The sequence below is a fragment of the Phyllostomus discolor genome, chromosome 9, assembly GCF_004126475.2.
Source record: "Phyllostomus discolor isolate MPI-MPIP mPhyDis1 chromosome 9, mPhyDis1.pri.v3, whole genome shotgun sequence".
Classification (NCBI taxonomy): domain Eukaryota; kingdom Metazoa; phylum Chordata; class Mammalia; order Chiroptera; family Phyllostomidae; genus Phyllostomus; species Phyllostomus discolor.
The window spans coordinates 92,940,882-92,967,730 of NC_040911.2; the positions used below are offsets into that span (position 1 = coordinate 92,940,882).

General features: G+C 50.3%; 1 protein-coding gene across 11 annotated transcripts in view; it reads right to left on the reverse strand.

The window, feature by feature from the left end:
- The window catches only part of PTPRT (protein tyrosine phosphatase receptor type T), a 944,823-nt gene that overhangs the window by 609,552 nt on the left and 308,422 nt on the right, over positions 1–26,849 (reverse strand). The gene's annotated exons all lie outside the window — the stretch shown is intronic.

The following is a 26,849-nucleotide window of genomic DNA, read 5'->3' on the forward strand; positions in this document are numbered from 1 at the left end:
AGATGGTCAGCCTGGAATGGAGGGTAAGTAACACTAAGCACATGAAGAAGTAAGTGCCAGTCAGCTGCTAGGTGTCTTATTTATATGTTACTCGATTTAATCTTCAGAATGACCCTGAGAGACCGGGGATTTTCATTTTATTTAAAGACTGAGTGGCTTGCTCTGGGTCACTCAGGCAGAGAGGGATAAGACCCAGATTCTCTCCAGCCTTGAAGTTGATGCTATTATTACCATTCGCCGGACACACGTTACTCCTTTCCAGCCTTTAAAAGGCTGTTTCCTCGGGAGGGCGTGAGCCTCTCTGGAGTTGCTCCGACAGGTTAAGGGGTTGTGTCAAGGTCTCCACCCTTCCCTGGGTCTGCACCCTTGGCCTCCGGCTTCCTGGGAGAGGGAGAGGGCGTGTCCCCATCCCGGGACTCTGGGCTGCACTTGCTGTGGTTAACAGGATGCTAACAGAGCAGCTCGGGCAGAGGCCAGGCTTGCCCCCCTGCCCTGATGTCACCGTTCAGGAGAAGAATGTGCCCCAGGGAGCTGTGGCCCCTTTCCGCTCAGGTTGGAGAACAGACCGACGGGGAAGAGTCCTGAGCAGAACTGAGAGTGAAGAACCGAGCCGTGCCACCCACACAGCGAGCAGCACGGCCATGCGGCCCACAAGCCCAGCCCCGACCAGCAGAACCACACCCGACGCTCGGACCGTGAGCGTGAGTCAGTGCTCACCGCTGTGCGGCACTGGGTCCCCTCTCGGCAGGTCAGGCAGCGTTACTGTGGCGACAGCTAAGGGCTGAAGGTGCCTCAGAGGGCACACGTAGAGAAGAAACCACCAGCAGGCACGTTTTGGTGCAGAGGGCCCTCTGACACGTACAGCTGATGCAAAATGGGATGGGCCGCCAGAAACAGAGGGAGCTCCCCGTCACGGCAGGTGACACAGAGCCCGGGAAAATCGGGACGTCTGAGAAAACTTCACGATCGACTCCGAGGGCTGCACTCTGGGACTTTAAGCCCCATAATTCCATGACATAAACTGCACCGTAAAACAGATACACTCGGATGATTCTGCGTGAATATGCTCACCACAGTGGCTTTGAAATCTGCCTCCAACCACTGGAATCTTCAGTTCAGGGTGAAACCTTACGACTACTTGCCCTCAGCCACAAAGAGCCGCTACTGCTGGAAGCAGCCTCATTCTTTCACCCTGATTCCCAAAATACTAATAGCTGCCAACCAGTAAGCCCTGGGCAATCCGTATCTTGTTGGGGTTCCAGAGGGTACCAGTCATTCATAGCTCATCTCCTGTGGGATCCGAATGGAGTTAAAAATAGACGAGGAGAGAGATAAAGTTCAAACCCTCCACTTCATTATTCCCAAAGCTGGATTCGAGAAAGTAACTTGGACTGGCGGCCAAATTAGGCCTCCTGCGTTTTCTCTCATGAAGAGCAGGCAGAGTACCAGGAGGATTGCAGACTCCCTCCCTCCGAGTCCCCCCACGTCCCCAGTGCCAGTGCTGTCCTTGAGGGCTGACCACATAGAGCCGTTTGGGCGGGGGGGTTGGGGGGGCTCATCCCCAAAGTAAACCAGCGAGGAAGGAAACAAGGACAGAGCCTTGAACCCATGGCTATTGGACTTTGCCCTCCCACCTCCCGGGGTCGGAACCACTGAAAGTGAGCCAAGGCGGCATCTTCCCCCGTGTTTCCGGGAGAGTCACGTTTCCTAGTTTACAGCTTGGAAGTAGAACAGGGTGAGTGGAGAGGTGTCCCTTGTCAGATGCTGTCACTCATCATCAGAACCTCCAGTGAGGCAGCAAGACAGGGGCCACCGCAGGGGGTAAACTGAGGCTAGCATCCATGCCCATAGCTGTCTGCTGACCTATACCCCACAGGGTTGCAGGGGGTCTCCTTGGGAAGAAGGAGTGACAACCCACAATCCCCACGAAGGTGGGATGGCTGCCCCTGCCACGGAGAAGTGGCACGCCCACGGGTCGGGAAGGCAGCCTGCGAGGCAAAGGGCGTCTGGCTCTCTCCTCTGGAATCCCATGATGCCCCGTGGACAACTCCGCTCCCATCCTCCTGCGGATTCACACCAAGCTCTGTCCTAGGGGCCGAGGCGAAGAGTTGAGCAGGGGTCCCTTCCACCAGCCCGGGTTCCCACTTCTTCCATCCCAGCCCCAGTGGTGGGGCGGGCCACTGAGCGATGTGAAATCCATCCACTCCCCTCTTGCTGCCCCATGGTTGCTGGTAGAAGGCTCAGCGTTTCCCTGGAGGTGGAGCTGGTGGAAAGGGTTGGCCCTCCATGGACTCCCCATGTAGCCAATGTTACCTACTGATGTCCAAACCTGTCCCCTCCATTCCAGGTACATAGCTGGACCACATTCTCCAGCCTCCCTTCATAGAGAGCTGGGCCGTGCACTGGGGTCTAGCCCATCAGGCCTGCATATGAAACGTGCCACTTTCAGGCCTAGTCCCCAAAAGCTGCCTCCCTCTCCCCTCCCACAAGCCTCCTTGCTCCATCCTGCTTAAACATGTCTCTCCAAGGATGGTCCTCAGAGTGGCAGCCTCAGCAACACCTGGAGCTTGTAAGAAAAGCGCAGCCTGGCCTATGGATTCCAAATCTGCATCTCCCAAGACCCTCAGCTGGTTTGTACAGCAGGAAGCATATGAAAGCGTGAGAATCACTGCTCCATTGTTCTTTCCCACCCGCCAGCTGCGAGCGCAGGATGGCGGGAGCCTAAGTGACAGCAGAGCCACAACGACAGGAGCCTGGTGGCCCGAATGGCCATGACCATGAGAAAGGCCACCCACCTATTAGGAACACTCACTTCAGACCTTTTGTAAACAAGAAATAAACTATTATGGGGCCATTAAGCCGTTCAAACTCTGTAGTTTATTTCTGCACCTAGCATCCTCATTATTGTGTTGGCACCCCCATAGAGCCCCTACTCCCCGCAAGTCCCTTTATTTAGGGAGACAGGATGAGTAATGAGAGCTACTGAGCAAAGCTGCGAGACGCTCCCAGCAGGAACATGATTAAGAGCAGCATCCCTGGGTGAAAAACAGGGAGAAAGAAGAGAATGGGGAGAATGGGCTGTGGGAACGAATCCTGGAGGAGAGAAGGAACAGCCTGGACCACCCTCAAGACCATTCGTGTCCCGGGGGGGCCAGAGCTGGGTTGGGTCAGGGTCACATACCATGTTCCTCAACACCACCCTCCTGGCCCGTGATGTCAATTTGTGCGACATGTCACGCATGCATTGGCCCTCAGACCAGACAGAAAGGTATGTGTTTTGGTGCTAGGCTCAGAGAGATGGCCAAGATAATTAACAAAAAGAAAAGACAAAGAAAGATAAAAGAAAATGATGGCTGCCCACCTAGTCTACCCCCAAAGGGGGAAAGGGTGCAGGCCAGAGGGTCACAGTGTCCTGCTCGTGGATGTCTTAGGGACACAAGATTTAGACCTTGGGTCAGTGTCCTGTGGCTCCTATAACAAATTACCACAAGCTCGGTGACTTCATACAACACAAATGTCTTGTGGTTCTGGGGGTCGGAAGTCCAAAATCATGGTGTCGGGAAGGCTGTCCTCCTCCCGGAGGCTTCAGGAGGTCATCCACCTCCCTGCCTGTCTAGCTTGCAGTGGCTGTTTGCATTCCTTGGCCCTCGGCCCCTCCCTCCATCTCCACAGGGCATGGCTCTAACCCCTATTTCCTTCGGCACAACCCCTTTTTCTGACTTTGACCCTCCGGCCTCCCCCTTACAAGGATCCTATGCAGTGCGTCTACCCAGGCAATCCAGCATAATCTCCCCACTGCAAGATCCTTAATCCAATCCCATCTGCAAAGCCCCTTCTGCCGTGTAAGGTGACATATGCGCAGGTCCCACGGACATCTTTGGAGGACCATGATTCCGTCATCACAGGTATTTGTGTTCGTATGCACACAGGTGTCCCCAGCTAGTGAACCGGAGACAAAGGGATGGCCCATGCGGAAGCCGGCAGGCAGGCACTGTCTGCACAGCAGGGACCCCGGAAGACCTGCGTGTTCTCACGTGAGCACAGAAGCCTCCTCGTGGTATCAGGTCCTGTCCTCACCGAAGCCTTACAGGGAGACCGTGATATAAAAAGCAAAATGTGGTGTCAGATCATTTCACTCCCAATCTGGACAGAAAGAAAAGAAGGTTTGGGGGTAGCCCTGGGGTAGGTCCACCTCCCCTCGGTGAGAACTCATCAGGGCTGCCGGCCAGCGTAACCGCCGTGGTCCATGTCCACGGAGGGCTGCTCAGACCCCGCCCACCCAGGGTGGCTGCTCTCAGCCTGCCCTCCGAGGTAGCCGGAGTGATGCTCTGAAGTCAGAACTTGCCCTGTGGTTTGACCACTGGCTCTCTGAACTCCCTTCCTGTGTGGGAGGAATCTCCCTAATTTTTAAAGCAGGGCCCATTTTCCTCTCTCTCAAAGAAAAAAAGCCCGACACCCTCTCTCCCAGACTCTGAGCAGCTAAGACTCGGGCTCACGATCTGGGCTCCACCAAGCAGGCGCACCCTACCCCAGTGTCTGAACTGGAAGCTAGTAACTAAGTGAGCCAGGGCTCAGGGACCGCAGACCGTGTCGAGGGCACAGCGGCAGGGGAGGAAGATGCCTCGTAGTTGTGGAAGCAGCGATCACAGACGGCCGGGCAGCAAATCCCACCCTGACACGGAGGCGGAGGTGACTAGCTCAACCAGGTGGGTCGACCTCTTCCAGGGCTGGGCTCAGCTGAGCTGGAGTTCGAAGGATGACGAAATGTAAAACCTCACCAACCAGCGAGCATGGTATGAACACTGACAGTGGAATCTTACCAGCAGAATCCCCCACCTGGACCTGCTGGAACTCCAGCGCCCAGCCACATTCCCTGGGCGTTCCCCGAAGTCCCCCAGGCACCTGAAGTAATGATGGCAACCCCACTGTCCCCACGGCACTTCCAGGCACAGATCCCTCATGTGCCCTGGCCATCCGGTGTGGTGTCTCCACGACTGGACAGGTCCTGGTTAGTGTCTCTGCTCTGGGACACCCTCACAGGACACACAACTGAACTGCTTTGGCCCAGGAGTCACCAAGGTTCAAGAGACAGCTCTTTGTGCAGACTCTCACGGCAGGGCGCTTTTCCCCTCCTCCCCCAGGATGCACGCTCACCCAGCACCCCTGCCCCCTGCAGTTCAGCTCTTACTTCCACTTGGCATCATCCTTTGGGATGGATTTTTCCCCTCTATCCACAGCCCTGGAATCACGCCCTGCAATGGGGCTCCTCCAGTCTGCAGGACACATGAGTCCTCGCATACCCTAAACTGCACAGGGCTCAGATTTCTCTCCCTTGACACCCCTTCCCCAGGAATATCTCTGGCCACATCAGGTTAGTATAACCAGCAGATAGAAACAGATACTAGAGGACGGAGAGCTCAGCTCCATACATCAGAATGTGTGAGCCTGTCTGCATCCTCGGCCAGGATCCCTTCCATGGAACTGTGCCTGCTGGTAATTTGGGAGGGCACTTCAGACAGAGGGGACAGCATGTGCAAAGGCACAGAGGCAGGAAGCCATAGCGCCCGGCAATGCAAGCGTCGAGTCTTAGGGGAGGGAGGGAGCCAGCCTTCTGCGCCCCGCGCTCGGCGTACAGCAGTCTGGCCACGTCCTCCAGAAAGAAGGAAGCCGTATCTCTGAGTGGAGCCCAGGCCTCCTGGTTTAGAGATTGCTCGGGAGTGAAGCCCTCATCCATCAGCAGCTCAGTGAGGCTCTCTTTCGTCAACAGGTTGGCTTAATTAATATCATCCGAGGGCTGTCAGTTTCCTGGAGATCAAAAATGAGCCGGTCATTATGCTGAGATCAGTCAAAAAACAAGAAAGAGGAAGACTGTAAATACATTCCTTTACCTTCTCTCTCTCTCTCAAAAATCCACTGGCGCGATAAGGAACATAAAACAGCATTCGTTTCCCCATAGTTATTATACACAGCACCGAAACGTGTGAAATTGAACCAGGAAGTGCTCTCCGGCTGGCCATAAATTTTGCATTTTTCCCCCTCCGTGCATAATAACGCCTCGATAAGCGCCCCGTTATTGATGCGTCTGCAGCCTAGACCCCCTTTTTGGAAGCAAAATGCTTCTCCGTAGCAGATGGTGGCTATTGTGTTTACACATGAGCACCTCACGATTGCATTGCCTCACGTTGGCAGTAAAGAGAAAGTCCAAATTGAGTTTTTAATGGCGCTGCACATTGTTCATTAAGATTACATGAGTGTGCTCGGGCGACTGGCAGCTGAGCGCCTGGGGCTCCGAGGCTCCAAGCCATCCCTGCAGACAGGTGGCCCAGCCGGCTCCCGGCGCCAGGACCTATGAGAAGGGAGAGAGCGGATGGCGGTGGGGACCCAAATGCTGCCCGGAGCCAAGCAAGGCAACGGGGTGGAAGGGGGGGAGTGGAACAAGCCCTCAATCTGCAGTCGAGAAAACTGGGTTTCAGTCCCTCTCGTGTCATTGCTTAATTGTGTGACTCTGAGCAAGTCAATAAAAGTTCCTGGGCCTCCATCTCCTCATCTATAAAGTGGGATGGTGACAGCCATACACCAGCATTGTTTCGTCTGTCTGTTTTCAGTGACGATTAAATGAAACACTGGATTTGGCTCAATAGATGTTAATTTCATAATAAACAGGCAGCAGCTGGCGACAGTGGGCCCAATGCAATTTGCAGCGTTTAATGTTATTAATGTTTATTGAAAACTTAGCACGTGACAGGCATTGATCTAAGCATCTTTTCGCATTCCAGTGAGGTGGTACCATGCTATCCCCGAGTTAAATAAAGCAAGGAACACCGAGGAAGAGAAGAGACTTGAGTCTTTTGCCTACACAGCCCTCATTACACTCCGTAGTTAACAGAACAGTCGCTTTAAGATGTCACGCCCTATTCTGTGGAGCCTGTGAATATGTCACCGACAGGGTGAAGAGGGACTAAGGCTTCAGATGGAATTAAGGTTGATAATCAGGTGACTTGAGAAGGGGGATGATTCTGATCGAGAGAAGCAGGGGAGGCAGAACCAGAGAGAGTGGTGATGACGCCAGGACGCCACTTTGGAAACGGGCTTAGGAGCCATGAACCAAGAAATGCAAGTGGACTCTAGAGACGAGAAAAGGCAGGAAAACTGATTCTCTCCTACGGCTTCCAGAAGGGAACACAGGGCTTCCAACACCTTGACTTTAGCCTGGGGCAGCCTACTTAGGACTTCTAAGACCTCCAGAACAGTAAGACTGAAAACATGTGTGCTACTTGTGGCCATTACCTTTGTGATAACAGGCTATAGCAGCAGTAGGAAACTGACATACACTCCAGGCTTCCCTGCTCTTGGGATTCTGCTCAGGGGACGGTCTTCCTGGAATCCACACTGCCCAGCCCAGGCACGGTCCCCGGCCGCTCCCTCTCGGTGACTTTCACTGATGCCCACAGAATCGGTTATTTCTGCATCACTTGCGCCATGCATACCTCTATGATAGCTATTCTGGACAAGACCTAATTTAAAAGTCCAGAATGATAAAGTTCAGCTGTCTGGTCACAGCAAAGGAGCAAGGGACACAGAAATGTCAAAAGATGCAATGCACCGTAAAGTAAGGAAAGATGTGAAAGAGAAGCACCGAGTTCTGCCACTGGGGTCATGAACAGTTATTCCGCTCATCATAAACATAATTGACCAACGGCCAGAGGAACAAACATATCATTCCACATTATCTATATTATCAATACAAGCAACCTAATTATCATGTGTCAAAAAAAAAAGCCAAGAAATTTGTTTCTTTTCTAACAGACCTGAAAACAGGGAGCGAGGGAGGAAGGGAGGGACTAATTACAGTTTAAGGGGTACATAATATTTACTTAACAACAAGGAAAACATCCTGAAGTTTCAAAGGAACTAAACACCGTGAACATTGTGTCGGAGTCAGCGTCCTGAACAAGCAGGAAGTGTTTCTGTAATCACTGATTCAGACCCAGAGTTGGGGTTTGAGCATTTCACATGCAAATCTGCTAGGCAGTTCTCCAGGAAACAGCTACCCCATAACGCGGGTGGGTGTAGGTAATGCAGTTTCAAGATGAAACTGACCCAGGTGATCGGATTGGAAGGCACTGCTGGAAAAGGCTGTATACGTGGGCCTTTCCCCTAAAGACTGGGAACCTGGGGAACCTGCAGGCTTCCTTGGACCTGAGAAGGGGAAAAGAGAAGGGGGAGTGGCAAAAAAAAAAAAGAGAGAAGGCAGTCCTGCCTGGTGAGGCTCAGTGGATTGAGGGCCAGCCAGCAAACCAAAGGGGTCGCCGGTTCAATTCCCAGTCAGGGCACATGCCTGGGTTGCGAGCCAGGTCCCCAGTAGGGGGCGTGCAAGAGGCAACCACACATGGATGTTTCTCTCCCTCTCTCCCTTCCTTCCCCCTCTCTAAATAACATCTTTAAAATGAGAGAGAGAGGGAAGGGAGGGAGAAGAAGAAAGAGGAGGAAGGAGAGGAGAAAACAGAAGAGTCAACACAAAGGACAAGGAGGAGAGGAGGGAGAGATGGAGAGAGGGTGGAAGGAAAAGAGGCCGGGAGAAGGGGAGACGGAGGTGGTGAGGCTGGAGAAACACAGCGCAGGTGAGGAAGGGGCTCTGAGTGGGGCGGAAGCAGCAGAGAAGAGGAAGATGATGGAGACAAAGTGGAATAAAACCTAAACTAGATTCCACCCCTGAACTACTTCTCTCCCCCTTCATTCCCCAAACAAAATCAAAATCAAAATCAAACATTTTCACACAACAATCTCCTTTTGGACCTTACAATAGTCTTGTGATGAAAACAGACCCAGGTAAAATGCTGTGGGGCCCAGCAGGACCAGGGTTCTCCCCACTTATAACTCCATAACTCACCTCCCCCAACATTGCTGTGTAATACCTCACCATCCCAGGAGGAAAATACATGTTACTGAAGGAAAAACAATGGACCCCAACCCCCGACAGACTGAGAACTTGGCCACGTGAGTGGTGAAACGTAAGGCCTCCTTTGTGTTGCTCTTTGAGGTGGGAAATATCCCAACAACGTTGACAAGGTCAAGGCAGAATTGAAGGCCAGGTCATGCCACTCTCCCTTCAGACTCTGGCCCCCTTCCTGTGCACCTGGTGTTAGCCACACGGTGCCTCCGAGAGCGAGCAGTTCTCTCTGTGTTTCTTCACCTGTAAAATCGCTGTGCAGGTGGAGTTTCCGAAGTGCCCTCCAGCTAGAGTGGTCTACGGGTCCAAGGCTGCACAGTCACGTGACCGGTTAGTGGTGTGTTAGATGCCAGGACTGGCTTGATTTTCTGCCTACATGCCTTGGGAAGAGGGGGGCACAAAGGAGACACCTTTTTCCTTGGGTCTTGTTCCTGCAGAAACAGAGTATTTTCTGTGTCCCCACAGAATTCCTTTCCCACGCTAGTCACACCTGCGCATTAATAACAGCAACAAGAGCAAACGCTGTATCACGTTTGACTAAAAGTCACTCATTTAATTCTAAAGTTAACCCTATGAGGTAGTAGTCACTATTGGCATCCTTCTCTTACAAACTGAGGCACAGAGAAGTTAGGCAACTTTCCCAAGGCCACACAGCTAGTGGCAGAGCCAAGATTCAAACCCAGGAAAGTCTAACCATCATTTAGCTCTTAGGCTCCACATCACGAGTGGGTGGGTGGTATCTGGCGGCAAGGAGTGATCGCACATTCCCTGGGGGTCAGCTGGCCCGGTCCTGGGGAGCTGGTGCAGGTAGGGAGAGGGGCAAAGAGTGGGAGGAGAGAACAAAAATGAAATCAGTTGTCAAACCGCTTCCACATTAGGAGCAAAGAGACCAACAGGCTTGTCAGGAACAATGTTCAGACCCCACATTGTTCTTGACACTCACCGGGCCGAGCCCTCTGCTTGTGCAGCTCCAAATCTCTAAACCGAAATGACACGGAACTAAAATATATATATATTTTTTAAATCTGCAAGCTTCACACATCTGCTGGCATGATAATATTTTGATTAGTTACATTTATGCTCCAATTACACTCACAGAATGTTCAACTGTGTCTTATAGATAGCATGTTCGCCATGCTCCGTGGAAAATACTGGATTATTACCTCGTATATTTGCGATGGGAAAAGGCACAATTGGAAATGGAGGGGGGGGAGAAGAGCCAAACAGAGAGATGACTGAGCCTAGGAAAACAGTCCTGTCTTGCCTTCGCATTACCAAATTGGGTCACTGCTATTATTTCCCACGCTTTAAAGGACCAGGGCTGGGAGCCACAGAAAGTATTAAAATCTACCTTCCCCTCTCCTGACGCCTCTATCTCCCCCATCACGATGGGGCCCGACTCTGAAAGCAACCTGACCCCATGCCCACTAAAGTGGCCAATACCGGATGGGCCCTCCTGCATCGTGGAGATGTGCCAAAGGTTGTCTGTACCCCAGTTCCACAGCCCCCGCCCCTTAAATCCTCAGCCACCAGGACTTAACGTTCTCCACTTGTCCTCCCGGCCACTGCATCACTAAGTCAGCCAGTACCTCTGTGCCTCAGTTTCCCCACATGGCTTCACCCTTCGTGTGCGAAGGGTTTATTCACAAAATCCACAAGAACCAAGCATTTCATAAACCAAATGAAATTGGTTCTAACCTCAAGGGTTACTTGCACACCTACTATGTGTCTGACATGCTAGAGGAACAGCGGTCGGCACGACGAAAGGTTCTGCCCTTGTGGAGACCGCAGACAAGCAAAAGGCTGTTATGAGGATGTGGGAAGTTCTGTGACGGGCTGTGTACATGGAGAGGAATCTAACCAGACTGGATTTGGGGGAGGAAGTATAAAAAGAAAGAAAAAAAAAACACCTTGCTGAAGTACATAAACTCCACACTGAGGCCTAGGGCTATCTGGGGGTCAGACGGGTGAAGAGAAAGCAGAAAGAACATTCCCGGCAGATAGTCAATAAAATAGCCTGCTTCAAAGCCAAGAAGAACAACAGGCTCCTCCATGAGGAGGGACGGAAGCCAACACCACCCCTCTGACCGCCTGCCCGGTTGGAACCGCCCTCACTTCACAGAGCAGAAACTCGGTATCCCGGGGAGCTGCGGCCCTAAGGCACACAGGGGAGGGTGGCAGGGCCAGGAGGCCCAGGGGTCCTGTCTGATCCAGGGTCAGCGCTATTTCTGTCTGAACCAGTGGTCCCCCAGTGGTGGCATGCCTCAGACCCCCTTGGAAACCTTGTGGACAGGTTGCTGGATACCCACCTCTGTTGGTTTGGGGTGGGGCTTAGGAATTTGCACCTCTCACAATTTTCCAAGTGAAGCTGATGCAGCTGGTCCAGAGGCTGCACTTGCAGAACCACGGGGCTAGCTGATCTCTAACTGCCAACCCTGATGGGCCGGGGGTCCATGAACTCAGGCCAGTGGACAAGGGGTGCCACCCCCTTTCTCTCTCCAGGGCCAGGAAGGATGCTAACTGGCCTCCTGAGGCGGCTCCCTCCCACCTCGAGCCACACCTGTGCACCTCTCCCAGGGGCAGTAGCGCTCTGGCCACTGACCGTCGAATGAGAAGTCTCTCGGCAGGGCCTCCCCTCCGACGGGAGCATCCTCTTCAATCATTGCCAATTACCGGGGATATCATCAGACACTCACGGACTCCCCCTAATGCACGAGGGTCTGCACGGAAAATAGCACCATCATTATTCCTCCTCTTTACTGTCCTCCAAGGAGCTACAAGAATTTGACAGCTGTTATCCAATTAAACCTGACAATTTTTTTTTAATATAAAGTCATTTCTGTCATCTAAGATGGGAAGAGCTATTTCCTTTTCTGAGGTGAGAAGGAAGGCGAAAAGAGGCCAAATACTTTGGCCAACATCACCAGTGGCATGCCTTGCCTCCTTTCTCCTGTAGGGTCAGTGGAATAATGTGGGATGAGAACACAGACTCTGGATTCAGATCGTCAGATCGAATCCCAGCTCTGCCAACTACCAGCTATGTGGCCTTAGGCAAGTCACTTAACCTCTCTGAACCAGTTTTTTTTTTCCTGCAAAGTGAGAGTGATAATGGTGATAGTACCTACCTCCTAGGTTCGTTATGAGACTGCACTATGTTTATATGTGTTAAATGCTTAGAATAGTGCCTGACACATCACAAGAAATATGCAAATATCAGCTGCCACGGCTCAGCATCGGTGGCGGCAGCACGGCCGAGCCCTCCTGTGGATCTCTGACTACAGCACCGAGTGCGGTAGCTGGCTCCACAAACCAGCAGGATAGGATAGGCCCCGGGGTCACCTTCCACATGCAACAACCCAAGGAGGCACCACGAAGCCAAGTTTACGCCAAGGAGCACCCCTTTTTCACCACCTCCAAAGGTGGTCCCCCAAACCAGCTCCACCAGCACCACCTGGGAACTTCGTAGAAAACCAGATTCTACTGAATCAGAAACTCTGGAGTGGGCCCCGGACCTGTGCTCCTACAAGCCCTCCAGGCGGCACTGATGCACACTCAGGTGTGAGAACCTCTTTCCTTGCAAACAGGTTCCCAGGGCCTCCAATGTCTGGGCGAAGCACCGTAACCCAGGGGACTTATGCCATCCAGGGGACACCAGGATGTCCCTGGCTCTCAACTGGGGCCTCTTATGCCAGTTGAATGGTCCCCACATTTTTCCAGAAGGGACAGGTCACCTGGGGTCACAACACCGCAACACTGGACCAGGGCCTGCATTCTTGACCACCGCCCTCCGCCACCTCACACCAAACTGCCTTCCCACTTGCACTTCCAGGACGGCCTCCGAGCACCCACCCTGGGGGCCAGCCCAGGAGGGGCCAGCCTGGGAGGGGCATTCGTGGCCAGAGGAGGTAACCACAGCTGCCTCTGCATGTCGGAGGCGGAAAAAGGAGGATGCTTCGAGAGAAACGCCGACTCAAAGAAACAGACGCAGCCTCCCGGTCCTGCTTGGGTCCTGGAAGCCACCAGGATGTCCCGTGGCTCTCAACCGGGGTCTGAAATCAGGCCCCTGAACTCCCTGACCATCTTCACGGCCTTCGTCCCCATCAGCTCCCTCTCCCCCTCCCACCCTTCGCTGCACCGTTTCTAACCCTGTCCACTGCCGATCTGATTGCCTGTTTCTTACACTTCTCCCGACGTCAGCGCCAGTCCACCTGCCTTGTCCCACTTCTGTCAAAATCTATGCTGGACTTCGGACTTCTTGACCACAATGCACACCCCCCAAACCCCCAACCTGTTACCCTTCCTCCCGCAGCTGCCCACCCCATCCAGTGGGGATTTGATGCTCCCTGCTGTCCCTGAGAATGACCGTCGGTCCCACCCAGCTCCACGACAGACCTGGACACGGACGGAAAGACAGGGCAGCAGGAGATGGAACAATGACCCAAAGGGAGCTGTGGACTGAAAGCTGTCAGGTGGGACAGGAGTTATGCATCCATCCGCTAGGGCTGCTGGAACGAAGTGCTACGAGCCGAGGGGCTCAAACGGCAGCAATGTCTTGTCTCGGTGCTGAAAGGCAGAGTCCACGGTCAAGGGGAGAGAGCAGGGTGGGCTCCGTCTGAGGGCTGCGAGGGGCCATCTGTTCCAACCTGTGCCTCCAGCGTGTGCCGGGATGCCGGCTCTCTCTGGCACTCCTTGGCTTGTGTATGCATCAGCCCAATCTTGGCTTTCAAATTCACGTGGCATTGTCCCAGCTTGGGGGTCTGTCCCCACATCTCCCCCTTTTATAAAAACACTGGCCTTATTAGGTTAGGGGCCCACCTGCTACAGTGTGGCTCATCTCGTCCGATTCATCTGCAACAGCCCCATTTCCAAACAAGGTCACATTCTTCTAAGGTGCTGGGGGTTAGGACGCCAACATACGAATTTGAGGGGCAGATACTATTCCACCCCTCACAAGTTTCCCGAAGCCCTACTGTGCTCACCACCCAGAGAGGTGTCTGAGGCAGTCACTCAGGAGGACTTCTTGGAGAGATGACTGAATGTCAGATCTGGAGACGTGCTGTGGTATTCGCTGGCTTTCATTACAAAGTGATACCTCGGGGAAAAAAACAGAAGCGTGGAAGGGAGGGGAGAAAACCACCCACCGTGGAAAGACAGCCACACAAACATCTTGAAGTATTTCCTTAGAGACACATTTCCTGGCACGGGTTAGTGCTTTCTACGAAGTTGTGGCATTTAATTGGGCTTTTAAATGCAGTTGGTAAACTTTTCTTGAAGGGGAGGCTTAATGAGGGATCACAATTTATCGTGGTGGACTTGTTTGCTTCGAAGCTACGCAGGGTGCCTTTGGGCGAGGTGTGCGCGTGGCTTCCGCGGGGCTGCCGGTTTGAGGCTGTGGCCAGTTGTCTGCCAGGTGCCAGGCACCGTTGGAGACCCCCGGATGGCAGCCGGGAACAAAACAGTCGCGACTCTTCATCAGAGACAGTGTGCGGAGATGAAAACTCTCCACGAGAGCGCTGGAACAAGTCGAACAGGGTTTTGTAGATGCCGCGTCCCCGCTCCCCTGCCCCGGGGGTGGTCACGAGCCTTCTTATCCCATGATTTCCTCATTTTGAGTTCTTGATCTTTCAGTTAATCTTTTGATGCTGTGAAGTACGTTTCCAGGGATGACTTCTCCAGGAAGACTCTATGAGTGGTGTGTATTTCCTGAACTCGTGCATTTCTGATACTGCATCACTTTTACAGGGTGCATCATGAGGCTGCAAGTACATTTCCTGAGTCTCGACCTAGTCCCTCCTAACTCCCAGAGGCCCACGCTTCTCACTTTGCTTGTAGGGCAAGGAGAGCAGGTCCTCCTCTCGGACACACACCCGGGAAGCAGGTAGGCAGCCAGAGCTCACACGCTGATTCCAAATACACAGAAGATTCTTTTATCCCGTGGGTTTGTACTTGAGAGCGTAGCATAGCGATGAAGACACCGGCCCCGGAGTCTGACTGCCCCGAGTCACATCCCAGCTCCGCCATTCCCTACAGAGCACTGTCAGGCAAACTACTTATACTCTCCACGTCTTTGTTTCCCGATCTGCAAAATGGGGAGAATAAGAATACCAGCCTCACAGGATCCTTGTGAGGATGAACTGAGCTAAAATAAGGAACGGCTCACAACAGAGGCTGACAAACTTCTCCCATTGAGGGCCATTTAATGACGCTTCAGGCTCTGTAGGTCATATGGTCTTCATCGCGATTGCTCAGCTCCACTGTCAGAGCGTGACAGCAGCCGGGGACGGAAGAGGAATGAATGGACGAGGCTGTGTCCCAAAACCCTTGACTGAAACAGGAGGCAGAGGCGGCCCACGGGCTGCAGTTTGCAGACCCCCGATTTGGAAGAGTACCAGCAAATACCGGGCTCTCAGTCAATGTTAGCTCATCGTACTACGGCTGGACTCAGAAGGATGGCGGTGAGATCGTCTCCTATGCTCACGGTCTGGTCCGCTGACACGAGGAACAGATGGCGTACACGCGAAACCATAATCCACAGAAACTCTCCCCCCAGCCCACCTATAGCACTCCGCGTGTGAAAACCGCACCTCCCAAGATGCAGCGTGCTGCCAGCCTTCTCCCTGCTAATTTTTGCCTTGTTGTGTTTGTGAGTTTCGGCCTCCAGCAAGAAACACAAAGACAGGGTGGAAGGAAAACAACAGAACTGTAAAGAGGCGTCTGCCCCGTGTTAGGTCGGTACAGACCTTGAGCTTCTGCTGGAGGAATGGGGAAGAATTAAAGCCACACCCCACTTTGGACAGGCAAGAGGGCACAGCTTAGGTGGCTGATGTAACTTTTTTTTTGTTTGTTTTACCATTCAGTTCATTTTAGAGGTGGGAGACATTTCTCCCAGATTCTGTCAAAAGACTTGCCTGTCTTCCTGTTACGGCCTTGGCCTTTGGTGCTGTCCTTGTGGGAATTTTTATGGACTCTACATAAGGCTGGGTTCCCAAAGGATCTTAAGGTATATGTCCACCCTGGATCCTAAGCATCCACAGTCCAGTTCCCGAGCCCCATGCTCTCCGGGGTGCCCACTGTCTCACTCCAAACACAGTGATCCGATTCTTTACCCACTACTTGGGGTTTTCAGAGTTTGTGCTTCACCAACTATATACATACGAAGGGGTGAGTTATGCCCTGCTTTTCCTGTTTTCACCAAAAATGATATATTAGGGCCGAGAGTCAAAAGCACAGGTGACAGGTATGGGCCAAACTTCTTAACTCCTTTCAGGAATTTTGACTTGTTTTGTAGCAGGGTGCTGAGACAGAGGTCCTCCCAAAGAGAGAACCCCACCCCCCTCAGCTATCACTTGGGGGGAGGAGAAAGCGGAGCAGGGCCACTGAGAGTCCCTTTGCGTGTCTGAAGAGCTTGGCCGGTGCTTTAGTGACGTTAAAGGGCTGTGCCTGCTCGGAGCCAGGGAGATGGGGGTGACTCTAACACGTGATGCAATGGAGCTGGAGGGGCTCCCCGCACCTGTGCAAGAGCAGGAAGGTGGTTTGCTCTGCATCCTGGGATCACGCCTCCCCAGCTAACAATGGCAGCTGAGAAAGGCACAAGAAGTGCTGGCAAGTGTAACCCAGTGTGGGAGGAGTTGGAAATGGGGTTACAGAGGAAGATCTGTGTTGGGATTTAAACTCAGGCACAGGGCGGCAATGTGGTCTTGGCCACGTGATTTGAAAGGATGCAGAAGGAGCCCCCACCGGTCCATCGTGAGGACACAGTTTTGGATTAAGAGCAGGAGCCTCGCTAGCCGAGCACAGATGACTGGAAGAAGCCAGAACACAGACGAGAATCTGCCCAGCTAAGCTACAGACTTCTCTTTATTTTCCTCAGAGACGGTACCGCTGACTGGCCTGGTTTTGGCAATGGGGTAGGGAGGGGGAGCGGGGCAGGACTGTGTGTTTGTGGGTGTTATTTTTTCTAAAGGGAGTGAGATTTAACAGCAGAATTCCACCATTACTCTAAGTCTGTATAAGTTTTGAATGAGTAGTCCCTTTCCTTTTCATAAGACTCTGGCATCGGGGGTCACAGTTCTCACCGGCAGCGGGCACTAGAACCCAGAGCACTAGAACCCAGTGCTTCTGTTACACTCTGGGTTCCCATCCCGTCCATGCACTCACAGTCATTCATTGACTCGCTTCCTCATCCCGTGTCCATCAGAAACACACACGGGGCAAGCACGGTGTGCACGGTGCCAGGGAGGCAGAGCTACATAAGCAGCAGCATGGTGTTCCCTTGAGGACTTCCCAGTCCAGACAGGTGGAGTGTGCCTGGTGGTGCACTGCCCAGCTCCCTCTTTAAGGAAAGCTGGTTGCTCCAGCTGCCAGCACACCGGCATACACCCTTCAGCCATCAGCCCTGCCATGGGTTGTCTCAGCTGTAGAGAGAGCCTCACCCAGGACTGTTGGGAACTGCCCTGACTGGTATCAGAAGCTGAAACCCCCACCTGGGCTAAGGCTAAGGGAACGCCCTTGGAACCGTAAGCCAGCAAGGAGACAAGGGCTTGTCTCCCTGGCAGGAATGCTGCTTCTGCTGCTGAACCCCAAAAAGCTTGGTCGGTTAGCCAAAGACGGGTAAGATTCCCCACCGGGGGAATGACCTAAGGCAGGCACGATCACTTTGGGAGGCCCCCCAAAAGAAGGACTTTGGGGGCTGCCGCAAAAGGGGGTGACGGACCCTCGCTCCTCAGCTTTGACATAGCCTGAGTTCTTATCATCTGGGAGAAAATCTCCTTATTGCCTTAGTTCCCGAGCTAAGCCTGAAACAATGACAGGGTGATGCAGCTCTGTGCTGAAAGGGCGGATTCCCCGGGTGATCAGGCCTAAGAAAGAACATGTAAATTACTGTGAAACCTTCTTTGTTTAGAATGCTCTCAGTTGAATGAGAGGGGTCTAAGGAGGAAGTTTGTTCCTCAAAGTCTTACAGCTCTTTGACCCCCACTCAATAGACCAGCAGAGTTCCTTGTTTTCTATGGTTCCTTACTTCCCCCTGATAAGTACTGTACTTTACCTGAATTATTATGCAAAATGAGCCCAATAAAAGCATGTATGGACGGTAAATCGGGGCCCTCCCCACTATGGGGGGTGGCCATTCTGTCCCTACTTCCCCACAGAAACTAGTCTTGTCTCTGTGCATGTGTGTTTGTTTCTCGCATGTTTTTCGGCGAGCCATCCGCAGCGTTCCGTGGTCACTGCTGGCCGGTGACCCACGCGCAACACAGGACCTGTCGTTCCAGGGTACCACACATCCAATGGCAGATGGAGGCAGGAGGGTGGAGTCCCCGCTGGCCCTGCCCCCTGCACACTGGGATAGGTCAGTCTCGCTCCCAAGTTCCCTTGGAGTTGGCTGGGATTTCTCCCTCTGCCTCCCCCTCCTACCACAGCTTCTAGGCCCAGGGGCACTTCCTAATAAGCATCCGAACAAACTCCATCTCCGATTCTGCTTCCCAGAGAGCTCCACAGTGAGTCTGGGGACTCAAGGGAGGACCAAATCTGTCTGTCCGGGAGGCTTGGAGGTGGCATTCGCACTGGTTCTTAAAAATGTCATGCAGGACTATTCCAGGTAGAGGAAGGGAAAAATCATTATGGGCAAGGAACCAGAGTGAGGAAAGGCCTGGCAGGTGTCCCACAGCCAAGTTCCAGAACCCCTTTGATATCTTGGCCTGACTGGTGCAGAGGGACATGTGAGCCACAGTCAAGGACGAAGCCAAGTCCATGATGCTCAAATGATGGGGCTGACCGTGCACATGGGATCTGGCGGTGAATGTTTTTAAGAAAAACTGATGATAAGCTATTCATTTCACGAAGACCATGTTCCTACCAAGGCTCCATCAAAAAAGCCAAATCCACTCTGGGTATCTCAAGCAGGTCGAGTTTTCTTATGACCCAGACCCTTGCCCCTCCATTGGAAGGGTGAGGAATGGTGAGCAGGAAAGTTCCCTTTAAGAAACCCGTAAGTATTGGAGTCACAGGAAACCCGGTGCCCATGGTTCTGGCTCCTGTGCCCCGAAGTCGGGTGCTCAGCAAACACAGGCACGACCCTCTGTCTGCTGACTGCCGACACCCCTACACGTGCTCCCAGCTGCTGGGCACTTGTGGCTTCCAGCTCTCTGTCCCCACTAACCCCTTCCAGCTCTCGGTCTCTCACTAACACAGTTCCAGGCCCAGGGAAAGGATGAACTCAATACTGGTTGAATGTGACTCAGGCACCTGCCCCATGGCCAGGGTAGGCTCCCGGGGACCGGTCAGGACTGGGAGACTGACTGGGAGGCTTAACACGATGCATTAAGCTCTGTTCACATTCAGGACTGCACTAGATCGCCTCAAAAGTATTTTTTGGTTCTAAAGTCTCTAACCGTGTGAAACAGCATCCGGTTCCAAGTGCAGGTTCGATGGAATGGTTTCTAGATGCCTTCCAGCTCCCACGGCCTATGGTGTTAGGGTCGCTATAGAAGTGTGGGCATTAGATTCGTGACACTCACTCACTCACCAACTGAAATAGCACCCACTGACCACAGGGGGCGAAGCAGACCCCACAGGGAGTGCTCCTATTCACCGAGGTTTTCCGAGGCTGCTTCCTGCTTTTGCTCAAGACGCGGCCCACCGCCCCGTCTGTCTCAGTCTGTCTCACGATCCCCCGTGCGCCGGCACCGAAGTTTAAGTCGAGGCTCTGCTGCTTGCCAGCCATGCAACTAACGTAAGATGAGCCCCTCTGCACTTACATTTTTAATGCTATTTAAATTTTAATAAATTAAAAGTGTCTAAAAAGAGGAAAACCTACAAAGAATAAACATCCATAGCTCTGCTTTCTGGGATTACCATTTTTAACATTTTGACATATTTGCTTTGCCTTTGTATTTTTAAAGGAAGGTTCCTTCATTGTTGTCATGAAAATGATACATATTCATTTTGAACAATCCAAGAAATAAAAAAAAGGAAAGATCTGAGTTAAAAAAAAAAAAACTCCTGAGCCTCGCCACCCAGAAATAGCTGTCATTAACAATGGCAAACGTCACTGTAAACACTTGGATATATGCAAAGACAGAAGGATGGGTGATGAATGTTTGGATGGACAGAAGAATAGGAAGAAATAAATACTATCAAGTGTGGGATAAAATATTATATGCTACTTTACTTTTTATGTGTTATATTTACTTTTACTGGCGCTCACCAGAAGAGGGAAATTAAAACTGTAGGAAATCTAGACCTTCAGATGTTTATATGCCGCGAGATATTTGCCAAAAGATCCCTTTGAGGTTAAGAATACAGATTGTGGGAGGGGGGGGAAACCATAAAAAGTTTGGAGTCATTATGTTGTTTTTTAACGATTTGATTTTTAAACACTATTTAACGACTCCATGCTCTGGAAGATGGCATTTGTACTCCCAGACTCCCCCTCAGCTCCCCACCTCCCCCCCCCCCCCCCCGCAATTTCTAAGCTATAATTGTTGGTGTGAACGGTTGTTTTGCTGTCTGGTGAGTAACCTTCACATCCTGATCGATAACTGCAATTGCCCGAGTTGTGTATCGTTAGTTCCCTATTTATATGGAGTTGCTACTCATCATCCATCCTTACACCATGGATTCCACCTTCATAAACCTTTTACTTTTATTCATTCTTAATTGGCTGGGTTTTGTGATTCAGTATTTTTTTGAAGGTCTCATGGAAGTTATATTTATTCTGAGTACGTTTGTTCTTGAGGGCCATTGATTGTTCACTCTATGTCCATGGTGTTCTTGGGCTATGCCTTCCCTCCATCGAATCTATTGGATACTATTCTATTGTCTTCCCAAACCAAATGTTGCTGCACAGAAGTTGGACGCCAGCCTGGTATTTTTTCTTCTCTGTGTGCAGGATGTTCCTGGGTCTGGAAACTGTCTTTTTTTTTTTTAATCTGAAGGTTTAAAAGCTTAACTAGAATATGTGTCGGCATTCTGCATTCTATACCAAATTTTCCTGGAACACAGTATCTTTTTAAATTTTTTTCTTATTGTGGTAAAATATAAAACATAAAATTTGCCATTTTTAACCCCTTTTTAAGTATACAACTCAGTGGCATTAATTACAATCTCAATATTGTGCTACCATCACCAGTACCCATTTCCAAAACTTCCCATCACCCAGAGGGAAATACTGTGACTGCAGGAGGCAGTTACACAGACACGGGCAGAGCAGGAACACTACGCCAGGTACGGAGGGTCACTGGGGCAGAAAGCCCCAGGTGCTGAGCTACAGACAACTGTAAGGTGGGACTTCACCCCCAGGGGACCTTTCCTCCCCTAGCATGTGGCTAGTCATGTGGCAGACCCCCTTAGAGAAAGAACAAGAGGACCAGGGAAGAGCCTCCTATGACTTCCATGTAAGCCCTTGCACGACCACTCCCCTAAGCATTAAGCCCTAGAGATAACATCCAGGCCTCAGTCCTGTTTCAGCCCCAGGCCCAGGAAAGAATCAAGGCCAGGCAGGGGCAACACCGTGGCTGACATCAGGACCAGTTGCGACGACTAAAGACCCCCTACCCTGGCACTGACCAATCAGTAGGGACCAAAACCCTACAAGGACACACCTGCAAAGCTAATGAATATTCTACTGAGACCTCCAGATAAAAGCCCTTCAGGTGAAGAACCCAGCATGTGCTCTCTCCTCCTTTCTCTCTCTCTCCCCCAACCCTTGCTCTCGCTCACACGCACCCTCCTCCCCATTTCCTCCCTGGAGGTGCAGACTGACTTTGCCTTCTTTCCCCTGGGCTCCAAGGGCCCTTCTTTTTGCCTCTGTAACGTGCTTCCTAAGCCCAAGCAGCCCAGCTGGCTCACTGCTTGCATGGCTCACCTCCTCTACCTCTGCGACCTTTTAAATAAACTTCCACTTGTCTTGGGGCCTTGGCTCTAAATTCTTTCTTAGCCAAAACTCTTCAAGGACCAAAGTCTAACTTCTGGTGCCATTTGCAGTCAACATAACCACTGAGCAGCAACACCCCATTCTCCCCTCCCCCAGTCTGGTCACCTCTAATCTACTTCCCATCTCTGTGAATGTGCCTGTTCTACATATCTTACAAGTGGAACCCTATCATCAAAAAAAGTGGGGGGAACCCAAGTAATAATTGTTGGGGAGATGAGGAGAAACTGAAACCCTCATACATTGCTGGTGGGAAGGTAAATGGTGCCCTGGCTTGCAACACATTGTCTTTTTAGCTGTACATTTAGTTCTTTATTCACTTCGGGAACTTTTCCTATTCGGAGGTAGTACAGCATAATCCCGTTCTTTTGCATCACAATTCTGCTCTAGATACTAAGGGTGCAAACTTGGGCAAGTTACTAATTATGTTTTCGTTTCCTCATCTATAAACTGGAAATTAATAGTGTTGACCTAATACTCTTGTTGTAAAAAATTAGTCACATATAAACCTCTTTCAAAAAACTGCCTCATGCATAGTCAATTCAGAAGGATTTGTTCTTTGTATGTTATATTAAAGTAAGCTATATTATGTTAAGTATTTGAATGAATCATGTGTTTCATGTATACATATACCTACATACTTCTATTTACTTTGAATAACTCTTCTTTTCCCTTTTACTATCTTTTTTAAAGTATTTTTTAAAGATTTTATTTATTTACTATTTTTAGAGAGGGAAGAGTGGGAGAAAGAGAGAGAGAGAAACATCAATGTGCAGCTGCTGGGGGCCATGGCCTTCAACCCAGGCATGTGCCCTGACTGGGAATCGAACCTGTGACACTTTGGTTCGCAGCCCATGCTCAATCCACTGAGCTACGCCAGCCAGGCCCTTTTACTATCCTTTTATTAATCTTCCCTTGATTACCTGCATCAGTCTTTCATCGGCATCCACGTGTTGGTGAAGACTTGCCTTCCCGCGGTATATATTCTGTCTGGCTTTTGGTTTGTTTCATTTCTGCTGCTCCTAATTTACCGAAGGGCTCTTTAATCCTATGAATACCATTTGGGGCCTCAGCTTGTTTCTGTTTGTCCCTATTAACCTCATTCTGTAAATTTATCACCTCGTCTTCAAGCTGTTTCTTACCTTATTGACTTCATATCAGCTTGTTCTGCAAAGCAATTGTGAGTAATTCAGGTCTGAGCCTTAATTTATACTTCTTTCTGGGCTGAAAATAATGTTTTTGCATTCTACAGCCCCTGCTTGCTAGCTTTTTTTTTTTAACGCCCTGATGTTACCATGCCATTTCTCTCCTCGCTCTGCTTGGGTGGCTCTGTCCTGACATTCCATTTGCTGTGATATATAGCAGAGGCGACACCTGACTCTTTTCCCGCCATAGCAGGGAACAGTTTCTTTTCCCCTTGAAGCTGAAGTTTAAGATTGAGGGGTTTTTCGAGTTGGGTTTTTTTTTTTTGAGGGAGGGGGGCAGATTTCTGTAACGTAAAGAAACTGTGCCCTGGCTGGCGTAGCTCAGTGGACTGAGTGCGGGCTGTGAACCAAAGTGTCGCAGGTTCGATTCCCAGTCAGGCCACATACCTGGGTTGCAGGCCACGGTCCCCAGCAACCGCACATTGATGTTTCTCTCTCTCTCTCTCTCTTTCTCCCTCCCTTCCCTCTCTAAAGTAAATAAATAAATAAAATCTTTAAAAAAAAAAGAAAATAAACTGTAACAGGAAGGAGAGAGCTCATCCAGGGTAACAGTTAGTCTGTGGTTAGAATACTAGAGACCTATGCCTTCTAACTAGATTTTGAGAAATATCCTATAATCAGATTCACTCGTCTACCTGTAGGTGTCTACTCTTCCTAGAAGGAGATGTGCTCTCATTTCCTGTGTCATCTCCAGTCCAGACTGTGGTCCCGAAGCTTCTGTTACCGTGACACAATGAACCGCCTCCATAACCCTTCAACCTTTCCCCTGCCCAGCCCTGACCCAGGCTATTTTTCTCACTCTGTAGTCAGACAGGGAAATGGTAATGTTACCCATCCCCCCTGTTTTCCTCCGAATGTTTGTGTCTCAGTGAGAAATCCCGGGGTGTGCTTTTTAATGCACAGGGAGAGCGAAGTCCAGCTCTAGCACTCTCCGTCCCAACGGTACTGACTCTTTCTTTCCTTATTTACCAGTTTTAAAAATATACTGCATCTGATTATTCCCTTTATCTTGTTCAGATGTTGTGGTGAATTTTATTTTTATTTTCTTGTACCTTCACTTGCTCAGCTCACTAGGTACTGGGCAAGAGGAATGCTGTAATACAATTTCCATCAATGATCTTAACATCTGAGTCACGTTTTCCATCTATAAGTTGAGAACTCATGGATTTTTTTTTAGGAGGACTAAATTAGATAATATATGTAAATTGCTTTGCAAGCTCTCAAATTTTATATGAAGAGTAAGTTTTCAATAAATGTATTTGTGAATGAATGAGCTGTTATTACTCCATGAAAACGACTTCAGTCATCTCATTCACAGGATGATGAAACGTCGGCGCGCGGAGGAACCCTGGGAATCACGCAGCCCGTGATTTTACACAGGAGGGAACAAAGCTGTCCTCTTCAGGGCCATGTTCAATCGAGGGGTGGGTGACACCGGAGTTCTACTGTCTGTAAGGAGATGAAAGACGTGTGATTCACCAGAATGTTTCTTAAGAATAACCCCTCTGAGTGAGAAGAAATATTTTTACTTTTTTCTTAAGAGGAAGGTCCTCTCCTTCACAGGCCCATTGTTTTGCTCAGCACTGAGATGTGCTTGCATAGGCAAGCTTGTGGGTAAGAGAGGCAGACAAAGCTGAGCTGCTGTCCAGAACTGAAGGGAGGCAACACACAATAGGAGAGAGAAAGGGAATCACACAAACTACGCCAAGCGTTGAGTGAGAGAAAGGCAGAGTTAAATCAAATCAGTAAAAGACAGATGAGAATAGAGAGAGAAAAATCAAAGTTTGATACTCATTTGCAGCTGTCTCCTCTGAAGTGTACACTCTCTCATTCTTACGTAAGGAATATTGGTAAAGTCTACACTACTCACTGATGTTCGTGTAGTAGGTTCTTTGGAAGGCTCGTCACTCATCTGAGTACAGAACAGGCAGACACACCACATCCATTTACAGACGTTGAAGAATAGGGAGCCCACTTGATTATCTATGTTGGTCAGCTGTGCCTGCCTGCACCCAAGCACAGCCCTGGAGCAAGGGACAGCACGGGGCGGAGAACTGGCCTTGGGAGGACAGGCTTTGTCCGGTGACTGGATGAAGAGACGAGTTTTAGCCTAAAGCTGAAGGGATGGCCAACACCAAGAGGGAGAGCAAAGCCCAAACTGTGATGGGAATCAGAGACTTTGATACACGGCAGAGCGAATCAGGTAGCAAATTAAGCATGCACCAAGAAAGAGGAGTTTTGCCAGTCCCAAATCTAAAAGCTGTTGCCTGCTTTCCAGCATTTTCTAGGATGTTTGCATTTACCTGATATTAAGACCAAATGAAAGAGTGCACAAAATTTAATCAATATTTTCAGACCCAAATAGCAAACTGAGCATTGATAGTTATATCCTAGGGCTCCTCTGAAATGATAAATGGATTTTTTTAAGTGTCTAATTTAAAAACCACAATGATAAGTGGGAGCCTTAATCAAGAGGATTTCTTTTCAGTTACTTTGTATCCTAGAAAAAATGTCACAACAGCTTTACATTTTGAAGGAAAAGGTGTTTTCAGCCAAAAATTGCATACCCAGCAAAACTATCGACTGAATCTGACCCAAACATTTGAGTCATACAAGGCCTCAAAAATTTCACTTCCCACATACATAGTCTTTCCTTTGGAAGTTATGTGAGAATGTAGCCTTATTTGGACTGAAAATATTTAATTTCTGTGTTCTCTTTCATTTCATTTTGATACCAGACTCCCATGAGCCTCCTCAGGTTGTCTGGAAGCAAATACACTTCCAAGTTCAGGGCAGGGGGAAAGAAACCTTCTGTGTTGGGTCAAAGCCACGAACATTAGCTGTGAAAGGGCAGCTCGGAAGACAGCCATGCAGAATACCAGCAATGATGCAAATAGTAGGACCCACGGCTGGGGAAAGGAGCGAGGTCTCTCACAGAAGAGGAGGGGTTGACAGCTTAGCGGGTGTGATCCAAGTGAATGGCGAAATGTGAACACGAGAGAGAATCTACTCAACCTTCGAGCTAGGAGCATTCTCCTCTGAGGGGTGCAGAGGATGTTTCTGAGTCTGGCAGGAAACAAACCATGACCCCAACACATTGGCTTTGTAGAGACACAGTCTGTGTAGCCATAATACATGTGTTATTTATGGGTTTCCAACTTGCATCACCGTGGAACTATTTAATCCTGAAAGGCAAGAAGCGTTACAGAAAAAAGTCTAAAAATTACCCACCCTGGCCACAAAAGAGTAAAACACAAGGCTGAAGGACGAGAAAGAGGGGGCTGGGTGAAGAAAGGGGAGAGCACCAGCAGCCCCCTCACCTTACCCGGGGCCTGCCCTGGGAGGGGGATGCTGGCACAGGAAGTGGAGGGTTCAGCATGTTAGCTGAATTGGCAAAGGTTACCACCAGTGAAAGCCATGAAAAGTAAGCTCTAACTACAATGGAAAGGAGAGGGTTATTTAAGAGGGCAAGTCCTTACTACTTCTAAGAGAAAGCCCGTAGAGCACTTTAAGCAAAGTCTTTACACATGCACAGGTGACTCCCAGAACAAATAAAAGTAGACACAGACACCCGTGGAAGTGGGCTCTGGGAGGCAGAGGCGCCGGATAGCCTGTGGTGGCTCTCAGTACGGGTCCTTCCCAGCTGCTGGGCATCTAAACCGTGTTTATTTTTATGTTGTTGTTCAACAAACCTTTCTAAATGTTTGGAAAATGTAAAAACCAGAAAACAGTCTCACCTATAAATATGTACACAGAAATATCT